The 14,431-nt window shown below is 33.3% G+C and overlaps 1 protein-coding gene across 4 annotated transcripts in view; it reads right to left on the bottom strand.

Annotated features, from left to right (window-relative positions):
• The window catches only part of LOC105219617 (homeotic protein antennapedia), a 159,039-nt gene that overhangs the window by 118,901 nt on the left and 25,707 nt on the right, over nt 1-14,431 (bottom strand). Inside the window, exon 2 of one of the 4 annotated variants that reach the window (XM_054235937.1) lies at nt 9,782-9,965. The exons of 1 other annotated variant lie outside the window; for it this stretch is intronic. The gene's annotated coding sequence lies outside the window, so the exon portion shown is untranslated. Of the gene's footprint in view, nt 1-3,845; nt 4,023-9,781; nt 9,966-14,431 lie in introns of those variants that run through there. 2 more of the 4 variants (XM_054235935.1, XM_054235962.1) reach the window with 2 other exon arrangements.

The following is a 14,431-nucleotide window of genomic DNA, read 5'->3' as shown; positions in this document are numbered from 1 at the left end:
TCGTTTTTTTATGGTATAAGTATTGATGTTAAAGACAAATGAAGTCAAAAGTCACATTTGACCCTGTGATAAATCTGAAGTAAACATACAAATATTTAATGTTTAAACAGAAGAGTAAAAGATTTGATTTCTTAGAACAATTTTTGGGAAGGAGTGTAATCTACAAACCTTATAAATATAGCTTCTCTTCCCTTAGTTGACGACCGCTTGTTAAAATCATTTCTTTATATTTTTTCTGGCTGGATCTATTTTTAGTTGTTTGTTCAGTCAATTAATATGTTATATTTAGAGTGATATTTACCGCTGTGTTATTATGTATGAATTTATAGTAATCATTGAAAGAGTTACATCTTAATTTATTGCATAACCAAAATAAAAAACAACGACAACATGTTTCTCAACGAAAACAATAAATTTGAAAATAAACAGGAAATGTATGTTCATGTATTCAATTAATCTAATAGTTCAACCCTATAAGTGCAAGGCAATAGTGTAATATAATAATGCTCAGTAGGAAAACTGATATTAACGATTGTGATTTTATAATTAATATGTTCAGATTATTGATTTTATTTCAAATCTATTTAACAATAAACATTAATTTAAAACTATATTTCTCTTGTTCCTATAGATTCGCCTACAAATTTAAATTTTCGCCAGATTGAAACAATTTGTTGTACAATTTTCTAAAACAAAAAATTAGTATAGATATTTTCCTAAAATTTTTAATTGTGGTATAAGCAATCTGAAGATACTACTAGAGTGATTTTGGGGAGATACAAATATAGTTAATAAAATTGATTGTCCTATTGGGTTTGTACCGTGAAGATTTCTCTGCAACAACCCTGGTGCTGAGAATTAAATTTGGATAGATAATCTTCAAATTACATTATTAGTTACAATACAGCACTGTCAACTTTATTACTTGTGTTTCCTTAACGCTTTAATGAATCCAAAAACTAGTGATATATTCTGAGGATCAGTGCTAATGGGTGACCAATTTTCGTTCTATTTATGCCAAGTCCTGTCGTCCCCTAAGTTCATATAGCCTAGTTCGCAAAGTGATTGGAAACAAATAAGAATAACAATTGGAAGTAAATTTAAATTATATACGTATATACATATAAACAGAACATACATGCCATTTCAGTTCAAGTAAATCACTTAACTTCATTTATATAGTTGAGCTTCAGCAGGACAAGTGCAAAAACACAAATTAAACAAAGCTCGGAAATGTCGCTTTGAATTTTGAATGACCTTGGTATGCAAGGCGTTCAAATGTATTGTAGAACAACACACTCAAAATCGTCGTAGACTCGTGCAACCGTACAAGCGTTGCAAGCCTTTAGTTTTAACGAACCCATACGCTCCATGCACATACAAACATGTGTAAATATGAACGAGTGTAAGCGAAATGTGAGCATCCTTGAACGCATTTAACTGGCACATGGCTAGCTCAAACAGTTTTGTAAACGTAAAACTCCATGGTGTTACCACCACACCATATCATCCAATTCTCTTCTTCTTTCCCGTTTAAGGGCTATAAGGAATAATGGTGTATACCTTACATCCCTTCGCAAATTGTCTCTGTCTCCCTGGAGTTTACATTCGGCTATATCTTTGTAGGCTCGGCAACCTTACTCCTCCTGGCCCTGGTTTGCGTGTATTTTACTAATTTACTAGACAGTAATACGCCTTTAACCTTCGAAGCTCATTCATTATACAACAGCAAAATCTAAACCACACTAACGCAAAATGATTCCACTTTCTACCAGTCGGCGTGCTTCAGACGTTGAATTTCATATTAGTCACAAGGCCCAACGTATCTGCCCAACAGTAGTAATATTGCATGGGTGGTGTAAAATATTTTCTACCAACTAATTCCAACCCTTTTCGATTTACCGAAAGGTGTGTTCGGTGTGGATTTCTTTAACAAAGGACCATTGCGGCGGCAGCATGATGTGATTGTATGTTTCATTAATACTTCATGACTGGTTTCCTTGTGTGCCTGTATATAGTTTGATATACATATAGTATCTATGTGTGTGTGTATATCTTTGGTAAAAATCGTGCTAATCTAAAACGAGGTGAAAACAGAGATTTTGATGTTGCATGCCTTTCATATGTTTTATTTTTAATTACAAAAATTAGTTTTCCACTTGCTTAATAAAGAGGGAGTGATAATCAATAATGGCTATGGTACAGTTGTACATCTGATTGTTGTTATCTGAGTTATGAGTACAATACTTTAAGTATTTAGAGTTCCATATACATATAGTGTTAAAATTTGTAACAACATAGAAATCATATTCTTTCGAAATATTTACAGGATTAATTAATAAATAAAAAAATAAAATTAAACTTCCCTAACTCGAATCACCATAACCCACAAAAAAACAAAATCTTAGAGTTATAAAAGTTCGAGTTATGTAAGTTCAACCGTATTTATAAATAATTTATTTCCGCCATATTTTTCGCATATATTAAGTTTTCCTTCATTCAAAGTTTTCAATCATGTGAAAGAATAACACTTTCGCTTTTTGCTAGCCGGTATTATTTTTTTAATTGTTCGAAATCCGTGTAGTATTAAATAAAGAAGGATAACTACCGTAAATCGTATGTAGTTGTGTTTTATTTCTCTTATGATTAATAATAGAATGGAAGTACATATATCATGAGTATGTGCATGTGTTAATGATTGTCTCATTAAATTTTAATTAAACAGTTTTTCTTAAGGCGCACCAGTTAATGTCCAACAGTCACAGTCAGTGGCGAAAACTTCTTCGTAGACTAAAGCGAATCAAGTGGCGGCAAACAGAAAGACGAAATAAAAAATGAATTAATGCAAAGAAAATTTCATATTTCCACTTCAATAGAATTTGCGTTGAATCTGCGTCTGGCTTTTCAATTTCGCCTTTAAGTGCAACAAAAATGGTAAACGAACCCATTTAAATGCAACGCTACTGAATTTAAATTTAGTCAAATAAGTTCATGCAAGTTCGCTGAAGCATACCATAAATGTAAATGTGTATGTACATATATAAATGTATCCACACGGCAAATTATGTAGTATACAAATATGTATGTATGTGTGTACAATAAGTGCATTTGAGTTTACCAGAGGAGGGTAGAGTATATAGCAACAGCAGAGCTGTGAAACGGCGAGGGTATGGGAAAAGTTCCAATATAACATGGTGTCGTCTCTGCTATGATTTATTTTCGCTCCAAAAAGCCATATTGCCATTTTGCTTTTGCTTTCAACCATGCCACATGCGCATATTCACTGCAAGCGACACATATAAACTAAAGGAGACAGCCGACAGTCACATGAACGTGACAATTACACTTAAATGTAACTGTGTGTTTGTAAGTGTATGTGCATGCATGTGTGTGTTTGTGTCTACTATTCGATGGCGCTGCTTTATTTCACATGCGCCCAAAATATATTCAGCTAATGCTGATGCTGTTGCATGGCGGCCATTCGCTTTGCAACAGCTACACATTACAACAAAAATAGGGAGAGGGAGATTAGTGGTGAGTAGTCCAGCTGTCACATTGCAACAAACGTAATAAAAGCAACAACAAGGAGCAGGTTACTTCCAAACTACCACTGTGCCTATGCAATAACAAAGATTGAAAAAATGAATTGAACTCATGCACCTTTTCTTCCCTGTTTCTGGTAGTTCCATGGATATCAAACGAACGACATAAATGGAGAGAAAATTAAATAAAACAGATGTGTAGATAAATAATAAATGCGCCAAATGAATATGTATATATGCATGTACATAAATATTTATGAATGTGAATACAAAGATAACTGTGTCCTAGTATTCATTACTTACTCATGCTTAAATCGACTTTAATAAACATATTACAAATGAACTGTGAAAGTGAACTTGTCCAGGTTCTTCTATGCGCGGTTACTGAATTAAGAATGAAGAAAAATAAATTTATTTCAAATTTTATTTGTCATAACTGACTCGGAAATTTCGATTACTTTAACTTTTCCAGCTGTTTAGAAAACCTGAAGTTTCTTCGCTTCGCCTAGTAAGCTATATACATATTTGTAAACAGATTTCTTATAGAAAAATTTAAATTCGTTCCAAGAAAAACATTATTACTCTCTATTATTATTGTTATTACTTTTTAAATGTTTAATTTATTTAGGTTTAACAATCTTTAATTAATAAGATTGGAATGAAACAATCCATTTCTACGTTTCAAAACCAAAACTGATGGGGCAAATATATGGTGGAATTAGTCAAGATCTTTATCTTTAATCTTTAAATAAGGAGGCTATTTTTGTATACAAAACGCCCAGGTACTAATGGTAAAATTTCAATTTTGTGTTGAAAACTTTCGATTCCATTTTTATACCTTTATAATATAATATACCTTTGTTATTTAATAAGTAATTAATTTAAATTATATGGTGCGAAAAGCGAATTTTTCGAAAGTTCATTAGAAATACACTTAAATACTTGTACTTACTAATATACTCGTATACTAACATTATGTATTTTCTATATATGTATGTATGTATAAATGTGTATATAACTCTATGTGACAACAAGGGTTGAGGCAGTATCTCACCCTCACTGCCATTTTCTCTTTTTATCCCTCGAGTATGTGTGACTATGATTAATTGCTTTTGCATAAATTTACATAGAGAAATTTGTAGCAAACTTGTTTGCTGCAAAAGCAATATTAAAGTCAAGAAATGATGGTCGGATACATGGGTTCGTGAAAGTTGCTTAAATAAAGTAAGTACTGACGTATGTATATAGCTATCGCGGTTATATTTGATTTTCGTAGCTTTCTCTTAATTCCCTTAAAATGGGATTTAAATTTTACTCACATGAACGTGTTTGAAAAGAACACTGAGAGAAAGAGAGAAACAAAGACCGGAAGGAAGCACAATAATGAATGCACAGATAGGCACGACAAATTTTTGGTGTTATTCAAGTTGACCTCTGATTCCGGAGCAAGTGTTGGCTCTCTGTCAGATACGGAAACAGCATTAAGTATGATAATGAGCGCCTAACATGACTCAATGCTTGAATCTTGCTTCAAAGCACAAAGGAAAATATCATTTTAACTATTACTTCTCCATTTAGATGTTGGGAATGCTTGAGTAAATTCAGTTCACTGTGTCCTGGTCCAAAACTCTTTCAAACAGATGTAAGTTATATTTCAACTTTTCTTATAAAAATAAGTTTGTGAGTAACAATTAATATAATATATTATTTTTTGAGTATTATCGAATACATATTTAACAGTGATTTCATTGAACTTTTACACCTTTGTTTTTAATTAGTATTACACATGTGGTAAATACATGTTTTTAAATTTAAGTTAGTTTCAGTACAATGCTTTCTGTGCAAAATCTGCTCGCTAATTACCGAATTTGCTATCCTTAAGATTTAAGAAATGATGTCCTGCATTGGACAATTCCATAGAGACCATACCCAACAAAAGTTCACGCAGACGTTTTCTATTTCACATTATTCATGCAACTGTTTCACATTCCGTTCCACTTGTAATACCGATGACCATGACGATGGTATAGAAGTTACTAACACATTGCAACATATGCATATAAGTACACATATCTACATACATATATGCCCCTCAAGAAATATCATAATAATCAGGAACAATAATACAATAATTTTACAAATTAAAAAACTTATTCTTTTGATTTTACTTTATTCAAATATCTCATTTAATTTATTTCACTTAAAATAATATATTTTTTATAGCAAGTTTAGAAACTTACTTGAAGAAAAACTTCAGTGTTTGATTAAGAGAACTGTATTGGATGAGTTCATATTAGATTTAAAGTACTTTATAACGAGTTGATTTCACTGCGAGGTTGGTTCACATATATACATATGTATGTATATATCACACAGATGATGTTGAAATGGCATAGAGGGTGGAGTTGGAGATATTGGTGGCGATACGAACTCTGAATCCGTACATTGCCACGCAATAGCGAGAATTATTTCCCTTTTTTCAGTCGTAGTAGTGTGGTGTGGAGTATACCCTTATTTACCCATATTAACATACTGCCAATCTAAGGAGGTAAGGACCTACAACGAAATGCCAGATATGCCAAAAAATACTAAAAGCACCTACGCGCATATTCTGCAATTTTCCACTTGACAGTGCCGCCACACTAGCGGCAAGAAACGTGCAAAACATATAATATACGCGAGCAACTGGGACTTAACGAACAAAGCCACAGGCGCGATGGAATGGTTGAGCAACTGCAACAGCTGCTAGCGTTGTAGCCGCTACTGGGGGAATTCCCTCTTGCCAATGTGCATATACACAAATACACTATAGATAAACAGCAAATTTCCGGCTGTGCCGTTGTAACTAGCGAGAGTTGCAATGTTGCACGGTTGCACGTGTGCTACTGTTCATGTTGACGCAGCACAGTTCGGGGTTAAGTGCCTAGCAACATCAACAACAACAAAGTATCGGAAAAAACCAATAGCAATAACAAGTAAAAAGTGCCGTAAGTATTGTGCTGTGAAACTGTGTCTGAATAAACTTACTCCCACAATGCAACACAAGTGTCTGAGCTATGGCTAAAAGCGTACCGTACACACAGATGCATGCGCCTACAAAAACAACCAGATCTCCACACGCGCGCATAAATAATTGCAGCACCGGCAGACGAATCAACGGTGGCTACAACCAAGCCGTGCCCCCACGTGAGTGGTTATGCACTCTCTCGCAGCTGCTTCTGTGCGAGTTACAACAACATTTCGATAACTCGTCGGCAACAGTGAGGCGGCAATACCATGGCGATACATGGGCAGTGTTGCGCGAACGAAGAGATTTTTATCGGTGATTCTCACTGATTTCATGGCAAATAAATCGCTCATTTTCGCTTAATTGGAAAATTATGGCTTTTTACGCCGATGTGTGCGCGTCATATACTATGCATACATATGTATATGTAAGTACATATGAGAATGCGACGCAGCAGACAGAAAAAGTAGCGAAATCATTCGCAACTGAGAATTTATGGTGAGAAATTCAGTATTCAGTTTGTTGAATACTGGTACAGGAAATAATTGAAAACTAGATCATGGATATATTCCAATATAATACTCTGAAATATACCTCCCAGGACTTTTCCATCTTCTTTAAAGGATTTTGTTTTAATGTTTTAAAGAAAACTTCGAACCTAACAGCAGCTTTTTATGAGATGCAGATCTTTTTCTAAGTTTTAAGTTTTTTAAGTTAACATATGTACATATGTGTATGATACAATAGGGTTCCTAACAGAAAATTAATAAATAAACATAAATGGTATTTCAAATAAATACAAATATTCATAACTTTACAAATAAAAATTATAAAATTATTGAAAACTCAGCAATAAACAACAATTTCCTTTTCAAAAAAGCAAAATGCTACAGATTCTGGTGGATGAGTTCAACAAGGATTTGGAAGGAATTGTGATACAATGTGTTCAGTAGTTCTATGTAATATTCAACATTTTGAAGCTGTATGAGTATTTTTGTTTCTATGTATAATAAATGTATTTTACAGGTTGTAGTCATAACAGAAAAGTTTGCAAAACAACTCTCTTTTCATGCATCTTGTGGGAAATTTCTAATTGCTGTATGTTGTAAGGATAGTGTACTATTTATAAAATTCAATATATTTGCATACATACATATGTATTTACATACATCTAGTAGTCAATACTTAATAGTTCATATTCAGTGGTATTATGGACGCGGCGTATAAAACGTATGACAATTATGCTAGTTTATATATGTACATGTTATTATTATTTTAATGCACTGCATTTTTGCGTTTTCCTCGGCAATTTGCACTTCTGAAGCGGTCGCTTGGAAAAATCATCGCTTCCCATGTCGCAATTGCATTTTACATTTATGACCGCGGCGTACACAAACAACGTCAGGCCCTTTGCCATTACGCGATAGCAGACTGCACCGGCAATGTGCTGCCATTCAGAGGAAATGCGTGCAAATTTATTAAAAATTAATTTTTAAATTGTTAATTGAGTGTTTATTGCTTGTAAAAATCGCATTGCATAGCTCGGATTGGTAATTTATGCCGTTGCACAGAAGTAATGGCTTACACGAAATTTATTTCGAAATTTATTGCATTGAAATTAAATGACAAACCGACCGATAGCGAAAGCAGCCAATCAATACCGAAGCTTCTAAAGGTTTTAAAGTATAACAAAAGCCACCAGCTCTATCTTTCCTTTATTGTATACAAGTATATGCCATTGAATTTTCTGTTGTTATTCCATATTGATATCTTTGGAAAGAAAATGCACTAGAATGCAACAAATATAAGCATGAAAAGTAAGCATAACTTACATTCACCCCAGACGATATGCCAGACAGCGTTGTTGTTCATCGCCGGTTGCACGTCACGTCATTTGGCGCGACTAGCGATTTGCATAGCTGTTTAAATCATTTTGCCGTTGCTTATTTGTTTGCGTTGCACACTTGTACTGGAATATTCGCGTGTTCGCAACATCGCTTGTTTTTGTAAATAACTAAATCTTTCTGTGCGGTTGGAAAGCATATAACAAGAACAAACAATATTTCTCACATAAATTCACACTTTGACCAATTTGCATTCGATTTGCAGGAGTGCAGTCGCTACACCCACATCGATATAACACGAACACTAGCTCAACACTTTACTGTAGCAGCGTTTAGTAAAAAATCACGGACTATGTGAATTTCTCTTTCTTGAGTTCAACTGTCCGAACTAATGCGTATGTTGAATAAGTGACAACAAAATTACTTAGCTCAATTGGCTGCCGTGGGATCTGCTTGATTTAGCAGGAACATTATTTAAGTATAGAATTTGATCTGTTTAAATGATAGTTCATGTTATTAAAAAAAATTAAACTTTGATTATGACTGCTTCAAAACATTTCATTTGTATAACAAGCTCTACAAGCTTTAAGTAAAATTAAATCTGTCTGCTTTAGATATAGGGCACGTGCTAGATTCGCTGACTATATTTTTCGCTGGCTTGTTCTAGCTTAACAATGTAAATGTGTACATAAAGATTGCTGCTGTTGCAATTCACACTGATTCTTTATTTGATTGCTGTAGTAATTTTTTCAGGAAGGCGCTAGAAAATATAGGAGTTTTAAAAGCGTTTGCCAATTTGAAGTTCATTCTTGCTGAGATCTTTTAAAACTGTTTTAGCTAAAATTTAACTAATTTTTCAAATTATCGTATATGTCCATAAAGTTGTATACGAATATATTGCTTAAGTCAAAGGATTATACATAATTGGTGTGTGATTATTTAGGAATAATATGGATATTAATTATAACTCCAAAGACAAAACAAACAAACTGCAAAGCAGCATAATTATTGCGTTCATTATACTATTTTTAATGATATAAGTTCTGGTCAAAAAAATTAATCTCGCATGTAATGGAATGTTACTTGGTATAACGCAGCAATGGTCGTACGAAATGGTTTGCTAAATTACATAAAGGCCATATAAAAACATTGATAAGAGTTAGTTAAGAACGAAAATATCCCAAAACGAAATCAAAATGGTATGAATTACGCAACTACCATATTATCCCTACTGCGACATTTCCTGTTCTCAGAGCACAATCGAATGATCGATAGTAAGTAATGAACGAGAATGGAGTTTATTTTGAAACAAAAACCATATCGTTATACCGATATTTATGGCGAAAGTTTTTAATGTATAAGGGAATCGTTGTTTTATTTCAACTTACCAGAAATAATTATGAGACTTTTAAAAATTATTTTTAATCAAATTATAACAAATATAGATTCGTTTGTTGACAATGAACTCGGTCATTAAAGCATGACGTTTGCGTTTGGCAACAGCTGTTTCTATTTTCTTCTTCCAATGGCTGACTGTCTATGTTCTTCTTATATTTTTTTGTAGTGTTTTACCTGTTTAATATGTATGAATAATAGTAGTGAAAGTTTCGAATCGCACTTAATTAATAATAAATCAAAATACGAATGGTAGAAATGGAAATTACAAATTGTTTGTGCAGGATATGTCAAAAACATACACACGATAATAATAGGTAGAGTAAAGTAGTAATGTGGATATGTCACGCAAAAATTTGTAAAAAAAGTATCATAAAAAATACCTGAAGTCGAAAGGACTACATGCTTATACAAAGAGCATACCCTTGTTGAATGAATAGATTAAGTGAACTTTAGCACTAAGCAGTTCATGTGTAAATATTTTTCGATTTGTAAGGAATGGCTGTGTTTAAACGAGACCGCACTTTAAATGTTTTTAATTGTAAAATAATTCGGATAATCTACAAACATTTATAAGGAAAACAGTGTGTACCTTATTTTATAAGGATATTCTTCTTAATACTCTCACTTAATAATTAAATTAACTGGAGAGACGGAAATAAGTATATTTGAGACATTAACTATGAATACATTTAGCATTTAAGTAAGACCTTGAAAAATAATTTAAATACTCTCTACAACAATACCATTATTAATATCATTTTCTACGTATATAAACATTGCACAATATTTAGGTTTAATTTCGTAATCTTACTTATGTATGCAATCCCCAAGTACATTTTTTTTGGTTTTTACACATTGTCCGATTAATAATTTTCTCTAATTTTTGACACCTTTTCTTACAAAACTTACCTATCTAAAAAACTCACCTAATAAAATTAGCTAGTTAATTCAGGATACAACCTCAATATATTAAAACTATTTATTTTGAAAGTTTGCCGAGTACTTTCTGTTCGATTTCGTCGGATATTTGTTTTTTTATTATTTGTTCCCTAGTGTTGGTTTGTTATATTGTTATTGTGGCAAGTTTGAATGGTTTCGCGACACGAAATGAAAAATGAAATTGGAACTCATCCACTGACCTTATTTAGCCTTGGGAAATTCTTCACCCACCATATACATATTTATTTCCCTCTGTATACACATAAATTAACTTTCTCTCAGCAGTATTCATTAGCAGCTTTTTAGGTATAGATCCCGTGTTTTGTTTTTGGGCATATCAGCCTAGGCCTTGCAAGCAACAATGTTTCTAGCGGTATGCAAATAATTTTCTATTATATTTTGCTGTTTCTGTTTTTTGGCGCTTAGAAAAAATAAATTATGAAGAGGGTGGTCGTGAACACACGCGCACAACCTGTGGTAATGCCTTAGAAAAAATGAGAACTTAAACAGAAATCCTGCGCATAGTAAAGGCGGTTATGCAGCGGTGTCTGTTTGCCAGAACAAATAAATTCTCCAACAGGAATTTGGGCGAAAAAATAATAAAACAAAAATGTTAAGACGAAAGCAAACAATGTTTTTAGCTTACACAAAATAGGAGATGCTAAGGCATCATTGAAATGCTTTATGCAAACTTATGTAATTATTTTTCTTTTCTTTCCGCGGTGTTCCAGCATAGAAGCTACTTTTACCATGATTTATGCTGACATTGGTTAAAGGACATTCGAATACATTCCGAATGTTCCTCATTTCTTTGGAGAATACTTGAGTTTGTACATGAACCCACGTTAATTTATGAGCTTTCGTGTTTCAACCTCACCACATAAGACTATAATTATGGTAGATTTTAAACCCCGTACTCTGCACTGATGCGCGAAAGACATAAAATGTTGTGGAATGGTTTCGGGTGTATGGAGAAAGAAATCTTGAACAAGAACAAGAGAAGAAAAGCATGAGGGTATTATGCTTTTTCAGCGACGTTAAGGACGTAATCAATTTAACGCGAGGGACCTGTCGAGGCATTCCGGAACCGATTTCAAAAACGAGTGGGAGAGCGTTTGTCAAGATCTAAATATTGACATTATTTCGATGTTAAAAAGCAAAGACTAAAAGCTATGTACATACATATATAACACCATACAATTTATAATATCTATCGTTTTAAACAAGACACATAAATTCAATATATCCGTCGAAAATACCTAATTTCATATATATGCCCCAAAGGTCTAGAATTTTAACTAGAAGAATCTGCAATTCCATATATGAAAAATATGGGGATTTGAATTTTTATTACACTCTCGCAACAAAGTTGCTAAAGAGAGTATTATAGTTTTGTTCACATAACGGTTGTTTGTGTCACCAAGAAATAAAAGAGTTAGATATGGGGTTATATATATATAAATGATCAGGATGACCAGTGGAGTTGAAATCCGGATGTCTGTCCGTCCGTCTGTCCGTGCAAGCGATAACTTGAGTAAAAATTGAGATATCTTAATGAAACTTGGAACACATGTTCCTTGAGGCCGTGAGAGGGTTTCTTTCGAAAATAGACAAAATCGGACCACTGCCACGCCAACAAAATGGCGAAAACCAAAAACTCATAAGGTGTCATAACTAAGCCATAAATAAAGTTATAACAGTAAAATTTGGAATAAAGAAAGTGGGCGTGGCCCCACCCCCAAAACGGTTATTTGTATATATCTCGCAAACCAATAAAGCTATATAAACCAAACTTTCTGCAGTCGATGCAGCACACAGATTTTTTTACAAAATGGAAAATGGGCGTGGCATCGCCCACTTATGGGTCAAAAACCATATGTCAGGAACTACTCGACAGATTTCAATAAAATTCGGTATATAATAGGCGTGTTTTATTTGACCAGCAAATTAAGCTATTAGCTTATTTTGTATGGAAGACTTAGCCAACATAATTATGTTGGCTTGTCATAAGCTATCATAGCTTGTATATTGAACTAGAGGCATTGCCAGGTCATCACTTTTTTTCATTCACAATAGTTTGGTTCTTTCCAAAAAAAAAGTAGTTGGCAATAGCGAGAAACCCCATTTTGACATATAAAAATGTAAACAAACAAAAATTTTAAATTCTATCGAACTTTATCCATATTTATTTTGACCATCCCGGATCGAATAATGCTTGTAGATTCCTTAAAAAATCAGAATATTATAGAAAAGCGGTAAACAAAAGGAAATTTGATTTATAAATTCAACTTTTTTTTTTTTCAAATAAATTACATTTCAGTTGAGAGTTCGGGACCGCATTGCCAACACAATTCATTTTTAAGCGAAGATATGAAATAAGCTAAATGCGTTTTATTTGTCCATGATTTAGCTATTAGCTTGTGGTGGTCAAATAAAACACGCCTAATATTTTCTTGACACCCTGATAACACGGACAAAAAATAGGCGAAGTCGGTTCACAACCACGACTACTTTCCTTATAACTCATTTTTGAATTCCATCTTATTCCTTCACTTTATAGTACATACATAACGAACCAATGAAGATAGCGGAATAAAACTTTACACAAAGTGTATATCATCTCTGGCTTCATTTGTGAAAACGGTTCAGGAATTACCTTAGCCCTCATATACTATATATGACGATTTTCGTTATTCTATTAAACTTTATGCCGAATTTATGGGAAAATTTGTGTGTTATGTAAATAAAATTTCTTCAATAAATTGCGAGAGTATAAAATGTTTGGTTACATCCGAACTTAGCCCTTCCTTACTTGTTTTTTTTTTAAGCAAATATGGCAAATACGTATTTTAAATACTAATCTATTATTGTAGTACACTATTATCGTTTGATACATATCGTCTGATACATATGGTCTGATAAGTTTCACCACTTTATAAAATATATTTCAATATAAAAAACTAAAAGATATTAAAAAAAATAACTCAAATGTTTAGGAAAGTGTAGAAATATGTGGTGTAGTAAACAAACTGCATAATGATTTAAAGCTTCCTTTATTCTCTATATTTTACTTTTTATCCTACTCTACCTTTGCTTCTCTTGTCACCTACTCGTTGCCTTCGCCTCTTCTGGCGGTGCACTAGTTTATATAGATTACATTGGCGCGCTGAAGATTTATGACCGTTCAAGAATTTCCCGTTCTGTTGTGGCGTTCGTCTTCATCAGAAGCTACGCTGCCACATTCTTTTTCTAGTCAGACCAGCGACAATTTTTTATGTGCAACGTCTCTATTTTTATTTTTAATTCGTACTAACAACAAGGTACCATAAAACCAATTTTTTCAAAGATGCTGCAAAAGTTAGTAACTAGCATACGTAACTAGATCGGTGAGGGTGTTAGTGCAGCATAATGTGAGAGTAGTGATCTCATGGGAGTACACTATTGTGGCTGCTTGTCGTCGTAGTTGTTGCATTTGTGTGCTACAGCGTTACTGTGTTATTATTATAAGTGTTTTCATAATATGTTGGGTATACTGGAGTGAAATGGTGCACTCTGCACACTTCCCTGGCGTCTGTTCATACAATGCATCTTACTCTACATCGTATGTGGAGAAACGAATGGGTAGACACTGTGGAAATTTGACGCAATACATGGACGAATTGAACATAAAAATAACTGTGATGAATTGCCACATGTTGCCA

Source organism: Zeugodacus cucurbitae, chromosome 2, assembly GCF_028554725.1.
Source record: "Zeugodacus cucurbitae isolate PBARC_wt_2022May chromosome 2, idZeuCucr1.2, whole genome shotgun sequence".
NCBI classification, from domain to species: domain Eukaryota; kingdom Metazoa; phylum Arthropoda; class Insecta; order Diptera; family Tephritidae; genus Zeugodacus; species Zeugodacus cucurbitae.
The sequence above is the reverse complement of the archived record's forward strand: the minus strand, read 5'-3'. Positions and strand labels throughout refer to the sequence as shown.